The following is a 17,103-nucleotide window of genomic DNA, read 5'->3' as shown; positions in this document are numbered from 1 at the left end:
AAGATTATAGAGATAGTGAACAGATTAGCGGTTGCCAGGAGTTCAGAATGGGAGTCAGTTAAGAGAGGAAAGAGATGGGAGTTAACTGGTAACAAGAAGGAAGCTTGTGGTGATGGAACAACTGTGTATCTTGATTGTGGCAGTGGTTACACAAATCTACACATGTGACAAAATTGTGTAAACTACATGTACACACAAATGAGTGTATGTGAAACTGGTGAAACCGAGAAAGATTTGTGGCTTGTACCAATGTCAGTTTTCTGGTTTTGTTTTTTTGGGTTTTTTTGAGGAAGATTAGCCCTGAGCTAACTACTGCCAGTCCTCCTCTTTTTTGCTAAGGAAGCCTGGCCCTGAGCCAACATCCGTGTCCTCTACTTTATATGTGGGACGTCTACCACAACATGGTGTGCCAAGCAATGCCGTGTCCGCACCCAGGATCCGAACCTGCCACCCTGGGGCCGCCAAGAAGCGGAACATGCAAACTTAACTGCTGCGCCACCGGGCCAGCCCAGTTTTCTGGTTTTGACATTCTTCTATAGTTACTTGAGATGTTTCATTGGGGAAAACTAAGTGAAAGGTACACAGGACCTCTCTGTATTATTATTTTTGCAACTTCATATAAATCTGTGAATTTTTCAAAATAATTTTTTTTAAACTAGGATGAGGAAGATCTGTATGAACAAATACAGAGTGATTTCCAGGATATATTGTTAGGTGAAAAAACAAAGATCAAAGAGTGTCTATTACATGCTAACCTTTCACAGAAGAAAGAAGAGGCTATAATAAAATATCCATATATCTGCTCTCTTATGCAAAAGGAAATACAAGAAGGATAAACCAGAAACTAATGAGATTGGATATCCATCAGGGGTGAGCATGGAATAGAATGTAGAGAATTGTGGCAGGAGACAGCCTGGTGGCATAGTTGTTAAATTCAAACACTCCGTTTCAGCAGACTAGGATTTGAGGGCCTGGATCCCAGGCGCAGACTTACACATTGTTCATCAAGCCATGACTTGGCCACATCCCACATATCAAAAATAGTGGAGGATTGGCATAGGTGTTAGCTCAGAGACAATTTTCCTCAAGCAAAAAGAGGAAGATTGGTGGCAGACGTTGCCTCAGGGCCAATCTTCCTCACGAAAAAAAATGAAAGAAAGAAAGAATTGGTGAATCGGAATGGTGTGGAAAGGATGAAGGGGATTGACTCTTTTCTGAATATAACATTTTGAGTGGTTCTTACTCTTATAACTTTAATAATGGTTCACATAGTCAAAATTTAAATAAGTAATTAAAGTCAACCAGAATGGAGATTACCCAAAAGGAATACAAACAGTAATAAATGAACCTACTTGTATGACAAATGAGCAGCATAACCTTTCTAAAGGGGATGAGGAAGAAAAGAACTGACCTAAATTAACTTTGGGAAAGAGTATTTGACTACCAGGCAAAGGGCAGACTAGTCTAAGGTTATGACAAAAAGAACTGTACACAAATATTGTACTCTAGTTAGTAAAATTATTATGACCAGGAGTATAGGTTAGCAATTCTGAAACTATTTGTATTGTTATAATTGAGCAAATAATTAAATATATTATGGATCCTGAGAGCCAGCTTTCCCACTGCCAGAGAAAGAAGGTACAAACAAAAAAAAGGAGGGAGGCTAGAATGAACCCTGCGATATTTGATTGGAATCAGAGGCATCAGTATGAACTTGTGGGTACACACACACACACACACACGCACACATACAGAGGGATAGATAAATAAACTAACATATATATGTGTATGTACGTGTGATTATACACATATAGATATATTTCTAAGCTCTGTTTTCTGAGAGAAACTTACTGGGTTTTTAAATATTTTATTAATTATTTTCTCTTACAGTTTTTCCTTTGTTGGTTTTTTTTTTCTTAAAGATTGGCAGCTGAGCTAACAGCTGTTGCCAATCTTCTTTTTTTTTTCTCTTTCTGCTTTTTCTCCCCAAGTCTCCCCAGTATATAGTTGTATATTTTAGTTGTGGGTCCTTCTAGTTGTACTATGTGGGACGCCGCCTCAACTGGCATGATGAGTGGTGCCATGTCCACACCCAGGATCCGAACCAGAGAAACCCTGGGCCACCGGAGCGGAGCGCGCAAACTTAACAACTGGGCCACGGTGTCGGCCTGCTTTGTTGTCTTCTAATAAAGAAATTCGAAGATGACAATGGAGGGTACTCTTTGTGTATGGAAATCAGAAGTCTATAATTTCTCACTTGTTTTATTCAAACATCGCAAAACATCTTTCAAAATTTCAGTTGAGCTTTACCAACTTTTTGAAAAACTTCTTTATATTCCTTTGTGTCCCGGATTCTCTTTTAAGTCTCTGAAAATATACTCCTTCGTTAATTGGAGTCCTTAGAGTGAGTAAGTACCCATATTTTAAGGCTTGAGCAGCAGTAGAATGGCTATCCACTGCCCACATATTTCAGGTGCTTGGCATCATCAGAAATCTTCACATTCCGGCCCTGCGTCTTATGTCATGATGCTGATAAGTCAGTAGGATCAGAAGTCAGACTATTCCTAGAAGCCATTCCTACACCAGAAGGGTTAACAATACCTAACCTATACATAAAAGCGACTATGGACCACATAACTGTATTCTTAAAATAGCTTTCACTTAGCCAGATGGCAAAAATTCTCACAGCTACTGCATTACCACTGGACATGAGAATTACAACAGAGGGAAAATGGAGCGGAAAAGAGAGTGGCCTGAACTAATTATGGATACAATTTTTTTGCAAATGTTACAAAAACACATGTTTGTGTGAACACTTTGTTAGGATCCTTCCCAGAGTCTTGGAAGGGGCCCCATGCAAGTGATAGACTACAAAGATTAAGCTCCATCAGTTTCGTGGTAACTCCATCTCTGACATTGCCCGTGAAGCCACCCAGACCAACAAGATCTGTGCTGCAAAGTGCAAACTTGGCTCAAATCTGAATCAAGAATTCTGCCTCCAGCCAAGATAGAATAGCTTTCAGACGTCTTCAAGAACCAGAAAAGTCATAATAAGTATAAAAAATCATTTGTGTAAAATATCAGAGAGCTACGGAAGCAAAAAAGACAAAAAATGAATATTCAGTTAATATTCCATGGAGTGAAGAACCGTGAAGAACCGTGAAGAAGTCAGCTGAAGGTGCTTTTTCGCTGGGAGAACTTGCGGATTCTGGATGCAAGCAAGAAACTAATAACTTATCTGCAGCTGGTAAAAGGACCACTAGTAGGGAATAAAGAAAAAAACTAAACAAAACTTTGTCATTTCTGTCATGCTAAAGTGACAAAAATGGAGAACTGAGGGCCTGAAATACAAGACAGTTTTCCTCGAAAGGTATTTGACAAGGCTTTAAGTTAAGTAGGGAGGGAAATTAAAAGCTATGCCAAAAACCTCTGAATACACAGCTGAATTTTTAATAGTCTTACGGTACTAAGGAATTAAAGTTTAGAGTTCATGACTAACCCAGAGGATGGATCCGGGTTCATACATTAGTCTCTCAGTTGAAAGACCTCAAAGACTGTACCATAACAATAGGGATAACAGGAGATAGACCAAGCCTTTCCAATATGGCGACCATGTCTTGACTCAGCTTGGGTCCTACCTGCAGACAGGGGCTCAATATCCCACTCTGCCCAGCAAAAGAAAAGATGACCCTTGTCTGGAGGAAAGTATCATCTGAAGACTCCAATTTTTATATGCACTGACAATCAATTCATCCAACAACAGCAGAATTCTAATTCTTTTAAAGGGCACCTGGAATATTTACCAATGGTAAACCATATTCTGGGCTGTATACTAAGCCTCAATGAATTTTCAATGAAGGATTCAAGTCATATAAAGTATGCTCTCTCACATAATGGAATTAAATTGGAAATCATTACTAGAAAGATTTCTGGAAAATCTTCAGATATTGAAAGGATAATAAGGAAATATTTAAAACAACTTTTTGTTAGTAAATTCCTTGGAAAACAAACCACCAAAGCTCATTCAACAAGAAAGAGATAACCTAAATAACCCTACAGCAGTGTTTCTAAGCCACGTGAATTTGCCTCCAAGAGGAAATATGCCAATGTCTGAGAATGTTTCTGACTTTTATAAATGGGGTTGGGTTTGGGGTTTGGGGATGCTACAGGTATCTAGTGGGTAGAAGCCAACTATTTTGCTAAATATCCTACAATGTGTAGGACAACCTCCCACAACCAAAATTATCTAGATCAAAATATTAATAGTCCTGTTGCTGAGAAACTCTGACCTATAGCTATTTAAAAAATTGAATTTGTAGATAAAACCTTCCCACAAAGAAAATTCCACTCCCAGATGGCACTGTTGATGAATTTAACCAATTGCTTAAGAAGGAAATAAGGCCAATTCTCTACAAACACTTCCAGGAAATTGAAGAGGAGGGAATACATTTTATGAAGCTAAGATTATCCTAATATGACAATCAGACACAGATATTCCAAAAAATGACAAAACAATATCCCTCATGTACATAGTTGCTAAAATCCAACCATATATAATACAATACATCATGAGCAAGTCTGGTTTCTCTCAGAGATGTAAGGTTAGTTTAAGATTCAAAAAACGAATCAATATAATTCACCATATTAATAAACTAAAACAGAAAAACCATATAGCTATATCAATACGTGCAAGGAAAAGCATTTGACAAAATATAACATCTGTTACTGGTAAAAAAAACAAAACAAAACAAAACAAAAAGCACTCTGAGTAAACTAAGAATAGAAGGAAATGTTCTCAACCTGATAAAGGACATCTACAGCTAACATTAAACTCAATCATAAAAGGCGGAGTGTGTTCCCCTGAGATGGGAAAAAGGTAGGGATATCCACCTTTGCTATTTTTCTTTATCGTTGGTTGTATTGGTAGTTCTAATAATTCAAGAAAAGAAATAAAAGGCATGCAAATTGGAAAGGAAAAATTTAAAACTCTATTTACCGAAGACTTGATTGCCTATGTAGATTATCTTTGTAGATTATCTATGTAGATTGCCTATGTAGAAAATCTTACAGGAAAGCTACTGGAACTAATAAGTAAATTTAACACGGTTGCAAGATACAACATTAATACACAAAAATCCATTGTATTTCTGTGCACTAGCAATGAACAATTAGAAATTGAAATTTAAAAAATAATACTATTTACAATAGAAACATGAAATATGAAATAGGGATAAGTCTGAGAAAAGATGTACAAGAGCAGTATACTGAAAACTAGAATACATCGCTGAGGGAAATTATGTAAGACTGTTGTATAAATACTGTGGTCAGGATGCAGAAGACTCACAGTGTTAAGATGTCACTTCTTCCCATATTAATTATGGGTTCAATGTTATTGTAAGCAAAATCTCAGCAAGATTTTCTTTATAGAAATTGGGAAGCATATGTAAAATTCAGTCCATTTAAAGGTGAGTAGATAAAAAAAATTGTACATTCATACAATAGAATACTACTTAGTAATAAAAGGGAATGAAATATTGATACATGCAACATAGATGAATCTCAAAATAATTATGCTGAGTGAAAGACACTAGACCAAAAAAAGACAGAGGACATATTGTATGATTACATTAATATAAAATTCTAGAAAATGCAAACTAATCTACAATGACAGAAAACATATTAGTGGCTGCCTGACGACTGTAGAGTGGGAAGGATTGGGAGAGAGGGAGATTCAAAAGCGAGAAATTACAAAGGACGAGAGGAAACCTAAGGTTATGAGAATGCTGTTATTTTGATTGTGTTGATGGTTTGTCAAACTGTACTTATCAAACTTATCAAATCGTACACTTCAATATACTGTTAGGAAAATAAATAGGCAATCCACAGACTGGGAGAAAATATTTATAAATCATACATCTGACAAAGGATCTGTATCCAGAATATATAAAAAATTACTCTTACAAATTAATTATCAAAAGACAAATAATCTAATTTTTTTAATAGGCAAAAGACATTCTGGGGTGTTTTCCAAAACCAAAAATGAATTCTCTGATTCTCTGGACACCAACTGCTTGTTCAACCATTCAATTCAATTCTGACACAAACTATTCAGAGTTATCATCAGTTCCCATAGGTTAAGGGGTTCAATCTCACAAGCTTGGTCCCACTTTAGATGTGAGTAACGTGTCCCAGCCTCCTGTACTTCTGACTGACCAGCTGCAAATCCGGGGTTCCTGCAATGCCCTTCTCGGTTTTGATAATTTGCTACAACAGTTCACAGAGCTCAGGAAGACATTTTCCTTATGTTTACTGGTTTATTGTAAAGGATATTAATGAACAGCCCGATGAAGTGGTACATAGGGTGGGGTCCAGAAGGGTCATAAGTGCAGGAGCTTCTGCCCCCAGGCAGTTGGGGTGTGCCACCCTCCTGACATATGGATGCATTCACCAACCCAGAAACTCTCTGAAACCCATCATTTAGGGAATTTTATGGGAGTTTCATCACGTAAGCATGATTAATTATTAACTTAATTTCCAGCCCATCTCCTCTTCCTGGAAGTTGCGTGGGTGGTGGAGCTGAAATTTCCAGGCTTCTAATGATGGCTTAGTCTTTCTTCCAACCAGCCCCTGTTCTGAAGCTATCAAGGGAGCTGGCCAAGAGTAGCCATATTAGAACAAAAGATGTTCCTATCACCCAGGAAATTCCAAAGGAATTAGGAGCTCCATGTCAGGAACTGAGGACAAAGACTAAATACTTGAACAGAAGACTCTCCTGTCACCCCTACCACTCAGGAAATTACAAAGGTTTTAGGAGTTTTGTCAGGAATGGGGAACAAAGACCAAATATTCATTTCTTACTATGCCACTGACTTGAAGAGACATTTCACAAAAGAAGATATGCGAATGACCAATAGGCACATGAAATAGGGATTGTTGTCATTAGCCAGTAGGGGAATGTATATTGAAACAGTCACTGACTAGTTACCCTGAGGAACTCAAGGGTGGGTTTGGATATTTTAACCATTTTTTGAAATTGCTCTTTTTCCTTTTGTTATGTTAAGGAGATGAAATCACCAACCACCCTGAGCCGGACCAAGCCTCACCACAAGAGCTATGCCTGTGACCTTTGCCTTATTTTTAATGCTAAGATCTCTCCAGGAGGAGCTTAGGACTTACCACCATAACCTGCAGTGTACGTGGAAGCATGTTTCCCAGCTGAGCCTGTGCAAGAGAATATCCATCTATCCCTTTTGAATATTCATTCCCCATCCAAAATAAACACCCCTGCTTCCCTTTGTTTAGAGACACCAAGACTCTGGAAATCATTCCTCATGGTCTCCTATTTGCTGCAAATATTCTTTACTTTGTGAGACAACTACTTCTGGTGTGGAGTCTGATTTAACTCACCAAGAGGGAACCCACTTTAGTTTGGGTAACAAAACCACAATGATATATCTACACACCCACTAGATTAGATAAAATTGAAAAGACTAATGACATCAAATGGTGGCAAGGATATGAAGCATATCTCCAAACATAGTTGGTGTAAGTGTAAAATGGTACCTTTTTTGGGAAAATTATTTGGAAGATTCTGAAAAGCAATTACACACCTTGATATTTACCCAAAAGGAAAGAAAACACATGTCCACAAAAGACTTATACAAGAATACTCACAGCAGCCCCACCCATTAATAATAACACCAAACAAGAAACAATCAAAATATTCTTCAGCAAGAGAATGGATAAACAGGTTATGGTGTATTAATAAAATGGAATATTATTTGGGAAGAGAAATGAACCTACTACTGATATATGCAATAACATGGATGAATTTCAAAAATATATACACAGTTGAAAAATCCAGACAGGAAAGTTTACAAACTATATGTCTTAGTGCATTCAGGCTGCTATAAAAAAATACACAGACCGGGTAGCTTATAAAACAAAAGAAATTTATTTCTCACAGTTCTGGAGGCTATATGATGAATGAGAAGATAGCATCATTTCTGTAGTATTCTTGGCAAAAATGAACAACAAAGAAAAGTCAAATGTCCCAATTGAGAGACATTTTATAAAGTGACAAGCCTATATTCTTGAAAAATGTCGATGTCATAAAAGGCAGGGAAAACTGAAGAATTGTTCCAGATATGAGGAGACTAAAGAGACATGACAACTAAATGCAACACATGATTCTAGTTTGGATTCTGGACCAGAAAGAAAAGGATGGTTATAAAGGACAATTTTACAGCAATCGAGAGAATTTGAATGGCGTCTGTAGATTGGATGGTAGTACTGTATCAGTGTTAATTTCCTGACTGTGATGCTTATACTGGAAAAGTACTAGGAGAGTGCCCTTGTTTTTAGGAAATACACTCTAAAGAATTAAGGGGGACTAGGGCATCGTGTTCACAATTTACTCGCAATATGAAAATGGTTCAAAAGATTTACACATAAACTTTCATATGTGTATACACACACATATGAGAGAGAGAACCATAAAACAGGAGTTGTTTCTTTGTATAAAGGCTTTTATTTTTTGTATGTTTCTTTTGGCAGCATGCAATTAGGTGAGGATACCATTGTCATGACTGCCCTTGCTTGGAGCAAGCTTCACCACTCCCTCTGACTTCTTAGAACACTACCACTCTCTTGAGACTCTAGTATGAAAAGTTCATTTTAAACTTTAGTAGAATTTGACTATATCCCCGCCCCACCCCTATTTCCTCCTAGATAACCCAACATCTCCAGCATTTCATGCTATTTCTTCTGTAATATTGTCACCAATTAATTGCCCTGAGGAACTCAAGGGTGGGTTTGGAAGCATCTAACTCTTTTTCCAAATTGTTTTTTTTCCCTTTTATTATGTTAAGGAGACGCAATCATCAGCTACCCTGAACCAGACCAAGCCTCACCAGAAGAGCACTGCCTATGACCTTTGCCTGATATATTTTTTTAAAGATTGACACCTGAGCTAACAACTGTTGCCAATATTTTTTTTTTTCTGTTTTTTCACCCAAAATTCCCCCAGTACACAGTTGTATATTTCAGTTGTGGGGTCTTCTAGTTGTGGCATGTGGAACACCACCTCAACATAGCTTAATGAGTGGTGCCCTGTCCACGCCCAGGATCCGAACTGGAGAAACCCTGGGCTGCTGAAGCGGAGCGTTTGAACTTAACCACTCAGCCGCGGGGCAGGCCCCCTGCCTTATTTTTAATGCTGAGATCTCTCCAGGAGGAACTTAGGCTTTATTACCATAACCTGCAGTGTACCTGGATGCATGTTTTCCAACTGAGCCTGCACAAGAGAATACCCACCTTTCCCTTTTGAATATTCATTCCCCAATTGAATAAAAGGTCCCTACTTCCCTTTGTTCAGGGACCCCATGAGTTTGGAAATGATTCCACATGGTCTCCTATTTGCTGCAAATATACTCTACCTTAGGAGGCAACTACTTCTAGTAGAGAGTCTGATTCAACTCACCAGGAGGCAAACCCACTTTGGTTTCAGTAACAATATTTCTCTTACAGAAAACACAGCTGGTTTGCCTACCTTGCTACTGCAAACTTTGATTCCTTGCCTACCTCACTCTCGCAGAGCTTTGTTCCAATATTTAATTCATCTTCCATTAAAAAAACTCACAGTCAGAGAGTAACATACCAATTGAGGTTGTTGCCAAAGTTCTTTCCAAGCAAAAGAAGAGAACTATGCTAATAATTTGCTTTCAGAAATATGAGCCCTAATCATAAGAAGGGAGGCACGTGACTCTTTGGGTAACAGTGTCAAAGAAAAAAATAAAACAAAAAAGAACAAAAATGGAACTTCTATGTTATGTAACCAGTTTCCTAACATACTGTATTTTAAGCTCTCGAAGCTTGTTTCTACATCTATGAATCTATAGAGATAATGAATCACTCTCAGAGGGCACTTACAAGGACTGAGTGAAATAATCCTTTCAAAGGACTCAGCACAGTGTCTGGCTAATAATAAACTCAGCAGATCCTTGCCTACTATCAGGAGCTGGATAAGTGAGCATTACTTGGTAATTTCTAAATTTAAGGACTTCCGAAACAATTTCAATTTTTACACACTTGGTTCATTCTGCAGAATAGATATTTATCATTGTTCTCATTTTTCTTAGCCCTTGTTTGCTTTCTTTTTAAACCATAATTTTGTTCATTTAAATTACAACCTATTAAAAAAATCGTAAAAAAAAATTCACAAACTACTACAATTTTTCCCCTGACTATCACCACCCTTACTGCTGCTTTTCTATCCAGAAATAACCATCAGTATTAATTTAAAAAATGTTTTGATAGGAGTGACATCAGCATCATGGTGGAGTGAGCTTTCCCAGTAATCTCTCCTTTCCACCATACAACGAAAAGGACATTCATACTTCAACAGAGAACATCCAAACACAACACAAAAAAAGTCTGAGAGGGGCCGGCCCTGTGGCCCAGTGGTTAAGTTCATGTGCTCTGCTTTGGCAACCCAGGGTTTCGCCAGTTCGGATCCTGGGCACCGATATGGCACCACTCATTAGGCAATTTTGAGGCAGCGTCCCACATAGCACAACTAGAAGGACTCACAACTAAGATATGCAAATAAGTACTGAGGGAATTTGGGGAGAAAAAGCAGGGGAGAAAAAAGATTGGCAACAGTTGTTATCTCAGGTGCCAATCTTTAGATAAAACAAAAACAAAAATACGTCTGAGAGACCCATGCAGCCATACAATGGAGGGCCAAGAGGCTGGAGTCCCCCTTGGAGGAGGTGGAACAAAGTAAGAGAAAACTTTGCTCCCTCCCCTGAAGATTGAGATCTGGGACCACAGGAGGCCTCTGAGAGGAGGGGACATTCGTTGGCAGGAACATCAAGGATCCCCTTGCAGACTAGAGGGAGGCCCTCTACCAGGGCGAAAACTTTTGCAGGGAGTGACTTCATCAAACCAACACCCCAGGAGAGCAGATAGCTAGAGCAGAGCAAGAAAACCCTGAGAGCATGCAGGAGAAACACCCCACGCCCCACCCACCCAGCACCAGCTGCAGCACCTGGGATCTCTGGGGAATGCAGAAGGCTCAGAGTACGTGGCTCTTGACCACCACCCAATGGCAATAGGCATTAACTGTGACAAAATAACACCAGGATGTGAAAAACAAAGCCACTCCCTCTAGCAATATCAAACATTATATTAGATCTCCAGACTAGAGAGAAAATGACAAGTAGCCAGGAATCAGTCCTGAGGACACAGAAATATGTAATCTACTTGACAAAGAATTCAAAATGGCTATCATCAAAAAACTTACTGAGTTAAAAGAGAATGTAGAGAAACAATTCAACGAGCTCAGGAGCTACTTCACAAAAGAGATTGAAACTATAAAGAAGAATCAATCAGAAATATTAGAGATGAAAGACACAATGGAAGAAATAAAACAAAATATGGATTCCCTGAACACTCAAGCAGACATCATAAAGGAGCATATCAGCATAATTGAAGATAGACATGTTGAAGTGCTCCAGATAGAGGGGGAACTAGGACTAAAAAGAAATGAAGAAAGTCTTCGAGAAATATCCAGCTCAATTAGGAAATACAACATAAGAATTATAGGTATTCAAGAAGGAGAAGAGAAGGACAATGGAGCAGAAAGCTTGTTCAAAGAAATAATAGCAAAGAACATCCCAAACTTAGGGAAGGAGATGGAAATCCATGTGGAAGAGGCTATCAGATCTCCTAAATATGTCAATGTAAAAAGACCTACAGCAAGGCATATAATAATGAAACTGACAAAAGTGAACGACAAAGAAAGAATTCTAAGGGCAGCAAGACAGAAGAAAGTAACCTACAAAGGATCCCCTATCAGGCTTTCAAAGAATTTCTCTGCAGAAATCTTACAGGCTAGGAGAGACTAGACTGACATATTCAAATCTTTGAAGGACAAAAACTCACAGCCAAGAATACTCTATCCAGCGAACATATCCTTCATATATGAAGGAGAAATAAAAAATTTCCCAGACAAACAAAAGCTAGGGGAGTTCATAGCCACGAGACCCCCCTCCACCACAGGAAATCCTCAAGAAGGCCCTCATACCTGAAAAAAAAAGGAGAAAGAGGTTACAAAGCACAGAATAAGGAGATAAATAGGTAGACAGAATCAGAACAGGTTAGCAAATACTCAAGTATAGCATTAAAGACAAAGGGAAGGAAAATGCCAAAAACAAAGATAACCTTGTCATTTTAACCACAAACTCACAACACAAGATGGAATAAGATGTGAGAAAAACATCTTAGGAGGGGAAGAGGAAAGGGACTGAATCGTTTTAGTCTAAGGAAATAAGAGGAAATCAGAAAATGGACTGTCTTATCTTGGAGGTTTTGAATACAAACTTCATGGTAACCACTAAACAAAAAAGTAGAACAGAGACACAAATTACAAATAAGGAGAAAACAAAGAAACACATCATAGAAAACTACATAATTCAACTAGTATACCAAAATACACAGGATGAGAAACAAAGGAAATGCAGTAGAACCGGGAAATGAGTGATAAAATGGCAGCATTAAGCCCTCATATATCAATACTCACCCTAAATGTAAATGGATTGAATTCTCCAATAAAAAAACACAGATTGGCGAGATGGATTAAAGAGCAAGACCAAGAAATATGCTGCCCCAGGAAACACATCTCAGCTCCAATGACAAACACAGGCTCAGAATGAAGGAATGGAAGATGATACTCTAAGCTAATGGCAAGCAAAAGAAAGCAGGTGTTGCAATACTTATATCAGACAAAGCAGACTTCAAGATAAGACAGGTAAAGAGAGACAAAGAGGGGTAGTATATAATGATCAAAGGGACACTCCATCAAGAAGAAATAATGCTTATAAATTTCTATGCACACAACACAGGAGCACCAAAGTACGTAAAGCAACTATTAACAAACCTAAAAGAAAATATTAATAATAACACAATAATAGTAGGGGACCTTGACACTCCACTCACATCAATGGATAGATCATCCAGACAGAAAACTAGCAAGCAAACAGTGGAATTAAATGAAAAGCTAGACCAGTTGGACTTAACAGACATACATAGCACACTCCAACCAAAAATAGCAGAATCCACATTCTTCTCAAGTGTGCATGGAACATTCTCAAGGTTAGACCATATGTTGGGAAGCAAGGCAGGCCTCAATAAATTTCAGAAGATTGAAATAATAACAAGCATCTTTTCTAATCACAATGCTATAAAGCTAGATATTAATTACAAGAAAAAAGCTGAGGAAGGGACAAAGATGTGGAGACTAAACAACATGCCATTGAGCAAGCAATGGATCACTGAAGAAATTAAAGGAGAAATCAAAAAACATCTGGAGACAAATGAAAATGAAAACATACCATATCAACTCATATGGGATACAGCAAAAACCATATTAAGAGGGAAATTCACTGCAATACAGGCTCACTTTAACAAACAAGAAAAATTCCAAATAAGCAATCTCAAACTACACCTAACTGAATTAAAAAAGAAGAGCAAACAAAGCCCAAAGTCAGTAGAAGGAGAGAAATAATAAAAGAGCAGAAATAAATGCTATTGAAACAAAAAAGGCAGTAGATAGGATCAATGAAACAAAGAGCTGGTTCTTTGAGAAGATAAACAAAATTGACAAACCCCTAACCAGACTTACAAAGAAAAAGAGAGAGAAAGCTCAGATAAATAAAATTAGAAATGAAAGAGAAGAAATAACAATGGATACCACAGAAATCCAAAGGATTATAAGAGAATACTATGAAAAACTACATGCCCACAAAATGGACAATCTAGAGGAAATGAATAAATTCTTAGACTCTTACAACCTCCCAAAGCTGAATCAAGAAGAAATAGAGAATCTGAGTAGACTAATCACAATTAAAGAAATTGAAACAGTAGTCAAAAGCATCCCAAAGAATAAAAGCCCAGGACCAGACGGCTTCCCCTGGGAATTCTACCAAACTTTCAGAGAGGACTTAATACCTGTCCTTCTTAATACTTATTCCAAAAACTTAGGGAAGATAGAACACTTCCTAACACATTCTACAAGGCCAACATCACTCTGATACCAAAGCCTGACAAGGACAATACAAAAAAGGAAAACTACAGGCCAATATCACTGATGAACATAGATCCAAAAAATCCTCAACAAAACATTGACAAACCTAATACAGCAATACATCAAAAAGATCACACATCCTGACCAAGTGGGATTTATACCAGGGCCACAGGGATGGTTCAACATCCGCAAATCAATCAATGTGATACACTACATTAACAAAATGAGCAATGAAAACCACGTGATCTCTCAATAGACGCAGAGAAAGCATTTGACAAGATCCAACAGCCATTTATGATAAAAACTCTTAACAAAATGGGGATAGAAGGAAATTACCTCACCATAATAAAGGTCATATATGACAAACCCAAAGCCAACATCATACTCAATGGGTAAAAACTGAACGCCATCCCCTGTGAGAACAGGAACAAGACAAGGATGTCCACTATCACCACTCTTATTCAACATAGTACTGGAGATTTTGGCCACAGCAATTAGGCAAGAGAAAGGAATAAAAGGAATTCAAATAGGAAGTGAAGAAGTGAAACTCTCGCTGTTTGCAGATGACATGATCTTACATATAGAAAACCCTAAAGAATCCATCAGAAAACTATTAGAAATAATTAACAACTACAGTAAAGTTGTGGGGTACAAAATCAACCTACAAAAATCAGTTGCATTTCTATACTCTAATAATGAACTTACAGAAAGCTAACTCAAGAATATAATTCCATTTACAATCACAACAAAAAGAATAAAATACCTAGGAATAAATTTAACCTAGGAGGTGAAGGACTTATACAATGAAAACCATAAGACATCACTGAAAGAAATAGATAACGACATAAAGAGATGGAAGAGATTCCATGCACATGGATTGGAAGAATAAACATTGTTAAAATGTCCATACTACCCAAAGCAATCTACAGATTCAATGCAATCCCTATCAGAATCCCAATGACATTCTTCATGGAAATAGAAAAAACAATCCTAAAATTTATGTGGGGTAATCAAAGACCTCGAATTGCTAAAGCAATCCTGAGAAAAAATAACAAAGCTGGAGGCATCACAATCCCTGACTTCAAAATGTACTACAAAGCCATAAGGATCAAAACAGCATGGTACTGGAACAAAAACACAGATCTATGGAACAGAACTGAAAGCCCAGAAATAAAACCACATATCTACCAATAGCTAATCTTCAACAAAGGTGCCAAGAACATGCAATGGAGAAAAGATAATCTCTTCAATAAATGGTAGTGGGAAAACTGGACAGCCGCATGCAAAAGAAGGAAAGTAGAGCATTATCTCACTCCATACACAAAAGTAAACTCAAAACGGATCAAAGACTCGAAGATAAGTCCTGAAACCATAAAATTCCTGGAAGAAAATATAGGTAGTACACTCTTTGACACCGAACTTAAAGGATCTTTTCGAACACTATGGCTTCTCAGACAAGGGAAACAAAAGAAAAAATAAACAAGTGGGATTTCATCAGACTAAGAGCTTCAGCAAGACAAAAGAAACTAGGATCAAAATAAAAAGACCAATTGGAAGAAATTGGGTTCACCAATTGGGAGAAAATATTTTCAAATCATATATATGACAAGAGGTCAATCTCCATAATATATAAGGAACTCACACAACTGAACAATAGAAAAATAAACAGTCTGATCAAAAAATGGGCAGAGGATATGAACAGAAATTTTTTCCAAGAAGATATACAAATGGCCAATAAACACATGAAAAGATGTTCAACATCACTAATCATCTGGGAAATGCAAATCAAAACTATACTAAGATATTACCTTACACCTGTTAAAACGGCTACAATCACTAAGATTAAAAATAGCAAATGTTGGAGAGGGTGTGGAGAAGAGGGAACCCTCATACACTGCTGGTGGCAATGCAAACTGGTGCAGCCACTATGGAAAACTCTATGGAGATTCCGCAAAAAACTAAAAATAGAAATACCATACGATCCAGCTATCCCACTACTGGGTATCTACCCAAACAACTTGAAATCAACAATCTAAAGTAATATATGTACCCCTATGTTCGTTGCAGCACTAGTCACAATAGCCAAGACATGGAAACAATCCAAGTGCCCATCGATTGATGACTGGATAAAGAAGATGTTGTATACATATATACAATAGAATAGTACTCAGCCATAAAAAAAGAGAAAAATCATCCCATTTGCAACAACATGGATGGACCTGGAGTGAACTATGCTAAGCAAAATAAGCCAGGCTGAGAAAGACAAACATCAGATGATTTCACTCATATGCGAAATATAAACAAACATGTAGACAAAGGAAACAGTTTAGTGATTACCAAGGGAAGGGGGGTGGGAGATGGGCACGGGGGTGAAGGGGAGCACTTATATGGTGACAGACAAGAAATAATGCACCACTGAAATTTCACAATGATGTAAACTGTTATGAACTCAATTAAAAAACAATAAAAAATAAATTTTCAAAAAAGTTAAAGTTAACTTTCTGCTCTTTTAAATCAACTAACGAAAAGCTTGAAGAATCAAAAAAAAATGTTTGGATATACACAAAGTCTAAATTTGTTTTTTTTCCAGTTTTTCTTCATGCTCCTTCATCCTCTTCCTCTCTGCATATTGCCCTCTGCCCCTCTCCGGGATATTCATGTTAATTACCTAAGAAGCAGCCTTTCTTGCTGTTCTAGGGAAAAACATATTTTCTCATGTAATCTCATACAGACACACAATACATAATAAAATCATATTTTGGTTGTTTTCAATCATTATTTTATAAAATTAGGACCATGTTATGTACATTTTTCTGCATTTCTGTTTGCTCATTCAACTATGCCTCAGGAAAACATATCCAAGACATTTGTTAGAGCTATAATTCCTTATTTCACATGGATGAATATTTCCCATTCTGTTAATATATTAAGTATTTAGCAAATTTTCTATCAAAGCATGCTATATTTTTCTCCATCTTTGGCCATTAAATCATTTCTACATCAAACATGATTGTCCA

The sequence above is a fragment of the Equus przewalskii genome, chromosome 19 (genome assembly GCF_037783145.1).
Source record: "Equus przewalskii isolate Varuska chromosome 19, EquPr2, whole genome shotgun sequence".
Taxonomy (NCBI): Eukaryota; Metazoa; Chordata; class Mammalia; order Perissodactyla; family Equidae; genus Equus; species Equus przewalskii.
The sequence above is the reverse complement of the archived record's forward strand: the minus strand, read 5'-3'. Positions refer to the sequence as shown.